The sequence below is a fragment of the Macaca thibetana genome, chromosome 5 (assembly GCF_024542745.1).
Source record: "Macaca thibetana thibetana isolate TM-01 chromosome 5, ASM2454274v1, whole genome shotgun sequence".
NCBI classification, from domain to species: Eukaryota; Metazoa; Chordata; class Mammalia; order Primates; family Cercopithecidae; genus Macaca; species Macaca thibetana.
Window position 1 is genome coordinate 16338666 of NC_065582.1, and position 8078 is coordinate 16346743.

Consider the following 8078-nt stretch of genomic DNA (forward strand, 5'->3'; position numbering starts at 1 on the left):
TACACAGACTCTCTTGATTCTCACTCAGCCCTGAGAGGTGTACAAAAGGTTTCTTCAGTCTACATTGTTTTTATAGGAGAAGAAATGCAAGGTCACTGCTATCATTACCCTGCTTTTTCACCACTTCTTGTAGAACCTATAAAGCCAGTACAAAAACAGACATTTTTTGCATTAGAGCACAATTACTCTGGGTCTTACTTTTTTATGATACATTATTTTCAACAAGGCTGTGATTCTTTCATAATTGTTTTGTTTGCACATTTTAATCAGTTCTCCTAGAATATAGCTCCTCACACATTGGGTCTGATTTGCTTGTACTTACCTATGCTGTAGAATCTTCATTGTAATTTTTTTCTTAACAATAACTTGACAATCAGAGTAGTAGATGCAACAAAAGAAGGAGTAATACATTCAGTAGGGCCACTTAATGTTGTTGAAAATGCGACATCAACCTCAGACATCTACCAACCTCCACTATAGGCATACACCTACTCCACCATACTCCATATGGTTCCTGAAGAGATGCAACCACTACCACCATGCACAACCACCACCATAGCCAAAAGGGACATTTGATTGCTTCAAAGACAGATAATTTATTTTGTGATGTTATACTATTTCCTTTGTGGCGATCTAATAGAGTTATTCAGGCAAATTTCAAAATAGGGTCTCTTTTCATTATTATCTGAGACACAATAGTTTTTTAATGTATGAACATACACTGATATGGGTAGCAATGTTTCTAAATAATTAGCTTTTCTTGAAATAACTAAGCAGTCAACACTGAGGAAAATCACTGAAATAAAAGAATCCATCCAGTAAAACTTTATTGCTGCTCACAATTTTATGAAAATATGTCATCAGGCTGCAACACATAAATTCAGGGATTTCAAGAAGCAATTTTTCACTGGCGCCTTCTCAGGCAAATCAGTCTCCCTATTTATCATCCATTTCCTGCTCCCTTTAACCTTCTACATACGATGGAAACTTTTTCAGAATATGGTGTTACATATTTGCCATCCTTTTGAGGGATTTAAATTTATCCTTTAAAGGGATGTTTATATTTTAAGAGAGAATTCTGTAAAGTAAAACTTGAATATTCAAAGGAATGATTATTTAACACTGGAATTTCAGCCACTGTCAGGCAGTGGTAGAGACCTTTGCAGGCAAGAGGACCTTTACAGCAGTCTGTGTACCTGATTCCTACTGACAAAATTCAACCTAAGTTCCAAACTGCTTGGAAGACATCGAGACCATACAGCACAATGTACATGATTAAAGGACAGTATGAGGTTTTGCAAAGGGAGACCATTCGATTTCTTTCCTTTCCTTTCTTTAAACTATAAAAGTCTGAACCTCATGAGATAAATGTTTTTCCAATGGCTAGACTAGACAATGCAATCAAAATGCAACCTTTTGTTGTCTCTCTTACTTGCCTCTCTTTAGGAACCATGTGAAGGAACATCCTGTGTCCTAAATGACTTACGAGGTAAACCCTGCAGGGTGCTTATGTGTTCAAGTCCCAGCTCTGTTGCTTATCTGAATAAGTTTCTTAGCCTCTCTGTGCCTCAGTATTCAAATCTGTGCTTGTAGAAGCCTTCAGCAGATGTTACCTTTGTTTGTTGTTATTAACCACCCTGTGTGTCTGCTGCTGCCATCCTGCCAACTGAACTCCCTGGCAAGATCCCTGAAAGAAGGACCTTGAGGTGAGATGACACTGGCTTCTCCTCACTGGGCTGCCATCCACAGCAGCCATCCCCAGGGAGCCTTGACAGATTTTTCTGCCACCATCTCTGATACCACCACCCTGAGTGACACGCCCACTGTGGATGCCGCCAGCACTCTGCCACAGTTGACACCTCGGGGGCTCTCTCCCGGAGTAGCAATGACCCCTCACCTTCTCTGCTTTGGAAAGAAAAAGGGGGGAAAAAAAAAAACCTGCATACATGCAGATCACACACCTGGCTTCCATTATCTCTGACTCCCAGCCCAGGGAACCAAGGAAACCCAGAATCTTTGAGTCACATCCTCTTCTTCTCTGTGGAACCCAGCGGGGTTCTCTCAACAGGAGGAGAGGGTTGAGGTAAGAGGCTTGCGTCAGCTCAGAACCCTGAGCAGCGCATGTCCTCCCTGCCTGGAGGGGAGCACAAGTGCACAGCAGCAGACTTAGAGCTGTTATCCTACAGGAAAGTTTTCCATTTCCAAATGCGTGTCCATGCCCCAAACCCCAACTTAGACTCAATTGCACAACCCTTCAGCTGGGGAAAAATCCTCTTGGCACCCAGATGATCAGTTAAAAACCGTGAAAAGAAATCTCTCCTTGCCAGGAGCAGATTTGGATTTTAGGCCTGGCAAGGTTGCCTGTGCAACGAACCCTGAATGTGCAGCGTTAGAGAAAATTTGAACTGTATTCCATAATTTGCTTAGCAGACCTTTTTATTATGGTTTACCTTAGCTAACATTAAAAATAATTTGCTTAGCCTGAAACATGGTAGGAAGAGACATACAGCCTGTCATCATGCTCTCTTTTTCTCTACCTCAAAGCTGGCCTCAAATTGCTGGTTCCTTGAACACACCACATTCTCTCTGACCTCTGAGACTTTGCAAGTGCTCTTCCCTCTGTCTGAGAATCTTCTCAATTTTCAACATACGCATTCCCTTAGCTTGTCCCTGTCAACCTTCAGGTTTCAGATTAAATGCCACCCACCACATCTACCCTGTAGTGCCTTTCCTGGCTCCATAAAGTAGGTCAGATCCCTTTGGTCTTTTTCCCCGTAACATCTTGTGCTTTCACTGATGTCAACTTTCATCACAATCTATTGTAAGCCCTCATTCCATGTCTGCAAATTTGGAAAGATGAGGACAGTGTCAACTCTTAAACCTGGTGGCATGTAGTAGATGCTCCAAATTTTTTTTCAATAAATGATTGAGTGAATAAGAAGGCGCTTTTGGATTCACACTTGCTTAAAACATACATAATATGCAGAAGTAGAAGGTAGATTATGTCTGCATGAACTTCATTGTATATAACCTATACACTGCACACTAGAAAACTGTTACTAGGAACTTAACAGCCTTATGGTGAAGTAGAAAACTGCCTTAATCATCTAATCACCATTTGCTAGGCTGTTGAATAATGGGTACTGGTAAATTACACTATTGCAATCCAAGTCAGTTACCTTTTTTAAATGGAGGCTTTCTGATTAATGCAGTGTTAAAAAAAAAAAAACGCACATAGGTAAAGTCACTCTCCAGATTGAGAGGGCCACTTTAATTCACAAACAACAATTTATCCGTCCTTTAGTTGCAGAGAACAGCACAGGTGACACACTTCACTGGGCAAAAAATGAAAAGGCATGACTGAACCTTTATTGGAATAAAACATGGGCTCAGCCAGCTGCAGTGGCTCATGCCTGTAATCCCAACACTTTGGGAGGCCGAGGCAGGTGGATTATCTGAGGTCAAGGGTTCGAGACCAGCCTGACCAACACGACAAAACTCCATCTCTAATAAAAATACAAAATTAGCCGGGCACAGTGGCGCATGACTGTAATCTAGCTACTCTAGAGGCTGAGGCAGGAGAAATGCTTGAACCCGGGAGGCAGAGGTTGCAGTGGCCAAGATCATGCCACTGCACTCCAGCCTGGGCAACAAGAGCGAAACTCCATCTGAAACAAAAAAAAAAAAAAAAAAAAAAAAAAAAAAAAAGTGCTCAAGGACCTTCACCCAGGAATGCAAACTTTCTCCTGCTGCTTCCTATGGATACTATTTAAAATCAAATGAACGGGGCTTTTTTCCTATTATATATAGACCAAATCTATAAAAGGCTATGAAACACCCACCAGAAGGACAGCCCAAAAGAAATTTAACAACAAGTACAGATCTACAAGGAAAATCCTTTGTAATGTTTTCCAGGGCACTACAATTTTTGAACATTACATGCAGGAAAATATTATATGGAAGAAACGTCACTTTACAAGCCTTCAGACGAGGTCTTTTCTATTTTAATGAGTGTCATATATGAGGAAATGTTTGATAGAACAGCATTTCACTGAACTGTATTGCTGGAATAAACTGCAGTTACTTTGGACTTTCAGCTTTAATCTTGTGAGAAATAGATTTCTAAATACCTTTGGCAAGATGTTCAAGGTCTATTTCTTTCCCAGTGTGGATTTTAACTCAAAAGATCCAGCCACGTTCACATTGTGGTATTCCTCAGGTTCATTAAAGGTAAACAAATTAACAAAATATTGAATGAATGGTAAGGACGTTTCCATTCAATTATTCTTAAACACTGAAAAATGCGGTACACATGAATTTGCTCAGTTTTAAATTACCCTTAGCTTTTAAAAACTACCTGGATGAGTTCAAGAAGTAATGTGAGGCTGAGAAAAATATGAATTAATGAAGAACACATTTTGGTGATAGGCCTATAAATAAAAATTGTTTCTATGCGTATAGTTGGCACCCACAGATCGAACAGTAATGCAAGCAGACACAGCTTTCTACTGTCTTTTTATGTAAAAATTGGTTGGTTTCTGCTTTCTTTGCTATGCTAATAAATGCCAGGGAAAGTGTTAGCTGCATTTTAACTTTTTGTTTACATAGTTGCACACATACTGAGAAAGTTCCCACAGAATACAGCTTACCACACCTACTTAAGGGTTTCAAACTCACACAATTAATCACGCCTTTAAAAAAAGGATTTGGTTTCCCACATTCAAGATAGTAGGCCTTTGTTATTTTTAACAATTTTGGCATATGAGATATGTAATAACTGCTTAAATATAACAGCATAGCCTTTGTTGCAATCAATCGTTCAATTTAATAGGTCTGGATAGTGATAGACTGTTGATATTTCTAGATGGGAAGACATTTCTCCCTAGAAGCATGTAGAATTAAAAAAAAAAAAAAAAAGGAAATTTCTTTGAATCTTCAACAGGAGAAGCCTACTTACATAGGTTCATTCAAACCAAAGCATCTTTTTCAGATTGGAAAACTGAAGTCATCAAATTAAAAAGAAAATACTAAACAGTTGGAGTGTGAAGCAATAGCCCCACTTCCTAAAAACAGCAACCAAAGACCTCTTTGAAATGTAGCAGTAGTAGAGAGAAGGCTAACAGAAAGTCGCCTCATGTACAGTCAATGTGCTTTCACATTTTCTCCCATCCGATGTCCCTCATGATAACCCATGAAGAAAGTGAGGCCAGCCCCGACACCGAGAGGCTGGGAGTAAGACTCCCAATGGAAGCACAGGTGTCTAGATATTTACATTTTCCACAAGCTAACAACCTGTTTTTAAAAAATATTTCGGGCCAGGCGCAGTGGCTCACGCCTGTAATCCCAGCACTTTGGGAGGCCAAGGCGGGTGGATCACAAGTCCGGAGTTCAAGAGCAGCCTGGCCAACATAGTGAAACCCCTTCTATACTAAAAATACAAAAATTAGCGAGGCATGGTGGCAGGCGCCTATGGTCCCAGCTACTAAGGAGGCTGAGGCAGGAGAATCACTTGAACCCAGGAGGTGGAAGTTGCAGTGAGCCAAGATCATACCACTGCACTCCAGCCTGGGCGACACAGCGAGACTCTATCTCAAAATAAATAAATAAATAAATAAATAAATAAATAAATAAATAAAATGAAAATGAAAATATTTGGCCGGGCACAGTGGCTCACTCCTGTAATCCCAGCACTTTGGGAGGCTGAGGTGTGAGGATCACCTGAGTTCAGGAGTTTGAGAGCAGCCTGGCCAACATTGTGAAACCCCATCTCTACTAAAAATACAAAAATTAGCCGGGCGTGGTGGTGGCAAGTGTCTGTAATCCCTGCTACTCACGAGGCTGAGGCAAAAGAATCACTTGAACTTGGGAGGCAGAGGTTGCAGTGAGCCGAAATCAAGCCACTGCACTCCAACCTGGGTGACAATGAAACTTCGTCTCAAAATAATAATAATTAATAATAATAATAAAAGATATTTAATATATTCCAATTGAAATGTTTCTAACACAAAGAAATGATAAATGCTTGAGGTGATGGAGACCTTATTACCCTGATGTGATCATTACAGTTGCATGTTGTATCAGAACGTCACATGTACCTAATGAACATAAACACTTACGATGTACTCAAAATAATTAAATTTTTTTCAAAATTGAAAAATATATGTAAAGCTACAGTTTCTAGATGACTGAAAGTTGACAAAATAGCAAAGAAAACTGAATTTAATTTTTATTGTGTATATCTGGGGGTTTATAAAGAGAACTGAAAACAGCAGTGCTGTTCAATTTGTCCTAATCTCTCTTCAGTTGAAATGATAACCTGCTTTCTAATGGCCAAAAAAAGTCTATTAAATTTAGTTTGGAGAATATTTGGACATGAATCTTTTCCTGTAGAGACAATGAAACATTTTCATTTCTCCTTGTAATTTCCATGTATTTTAATGAAATGTTGTATATATCATGTGCAGTTCCTTGCAATTTAGAAAAATCATTTTTTCTAAAGGTATTTATTTATTTTTTTATTTAAATCCCTTTGAAACCGAAGTAGCCACACACATTTGGAGTGCAGATGGTCATTATCTTTGGTTAATATTATTATCAGGAAGCAACATGGATAGTACATATTCATAATTAAAGTCATAATTCATTTTCTACTAAAAACCACAATTTCCTTTTTTTTGAAGAGTGTCTCAATGTGACTTTTGAAATCCAGTAAAATCGAATAATATTTACATTTTATGTTTTTTCTTCCCCTACTTTCTTATCCAATAAATTTTTTTTTTTAGAACTTTCATTTTAATGAAATACTCAGAATTGTGATTAAAATAAATAATGAATTACACAAGTTTACAAGTAACAGTTAAATATTTAGGGTTAAGTTTTGCAAACAGTACAAATGTTTAAGAGTGTTGATTGGGAGTAAGGGAATGTCAACTGCCAATAAATATGGAAGATGAAAGAACAGGACTTTAAACAGAGCGTATTTAGTTATGGGTCTCTGTCTCCTCCCCACACAGAAAAACTCCCAGATATTCGTGACTTCATCCACTCTGACTGGCAGATAGATCACATTTCCTGACCCCCCAGCTCTTCACCTCAAAAGGTTTATCTTTCCACCACACCAGCAAAGACCCTCAGGACACACGATTCATACTGCCAGCTAAGCATCTACGCCGAGGGACAAGGTAAGCATACGCTAAGGCAGCTGGGCCATCCTGGCCCTAATCCCTCCAGCGGTGTCCACGCCGAGCACTGCAGCACTTGTAGAAGGTGGTCATCGGCTCATCTGCAGAGCGGGTCTGAAGCTCCATGAAGTAAGCACGAGGATGTTCGCATTTGGGACATGGCTCTGCAGTAGAGTCAACATTCTCGCAGGCAGCTGCTCCACCAAGCACATCATCCACTTCTTTCAGTTTTGGGTACTTCCGATTGTTACCTTGCGGGTGATGTTGTGCACGTAGGGGCACCTGTTGCAGGCGAAGCGGTGGCAGCGTTGTCCCTCCTCCACGATCAGCCCGTTCCCGCAGCCGGGGCAGAACAGCAGCATGGTCTGGAACTCCGCAGGCGCCAACCACCGGCAGCTCCCACTGCCGCTCAGCCTATCCAATAAATTAATGATCTAATTTGAATTCTCCATCCCAGAGAGAAGTCGTATTTTTCATTATTTTGAATTCATACTACGTGTTCAGCCATTCTATTACCAAATTGGAAAATATTTCACGAGATCTAAAAAGTTTTTATTTTTTAAAATAAATATTAATGCTACAATAAACCTCATTGTGTTTTTCCAAATATTATACACATGTTATCTTTCAATATTCTTTTAAGAATATTATAACAATATTTTGTATTTTGTTCTATATTTACTTCTTTGCCAAAAATATCAATTGTTTGTCATTTACTCAGTCTTCTAATTTTCAGTTCTAATATTTGCTAATGTTATATGCATGTAACATTTCACATTCTTTTAATTGACAATGTGTTTCCAGTCACAAATATCTTCATTTGCCAAAACCAATCATGAACATTGGTTGAGAAATGCATAACAGTAGTAACAAGATACTTTGTCTTTGAACTTAGAC

At 39.2% G+C, this 8078-nt stretch overlaps 1 pseudogene across 1 annotated transcript; it reads right to left on the minus strand.

The window, feature by feature from the left end:
• Positions 1 to 6842: 6842 nt before the first annotated feature.
• Positions 6843 to 7691, minus strand: LOC126955651 (DNA-directed RNA polymerase III subunit RPC10-like; annotated as a pseudogene). Its single transcript, XR_007726012.1, has one exon. The product of XR_007726012.1 is annotated as a DNA-directed RNA polymerase III subunit RPC10-like (transcript).
• Between the last annotated feature and the right edge of the window lie 387 nt (positions 7692 to 8078).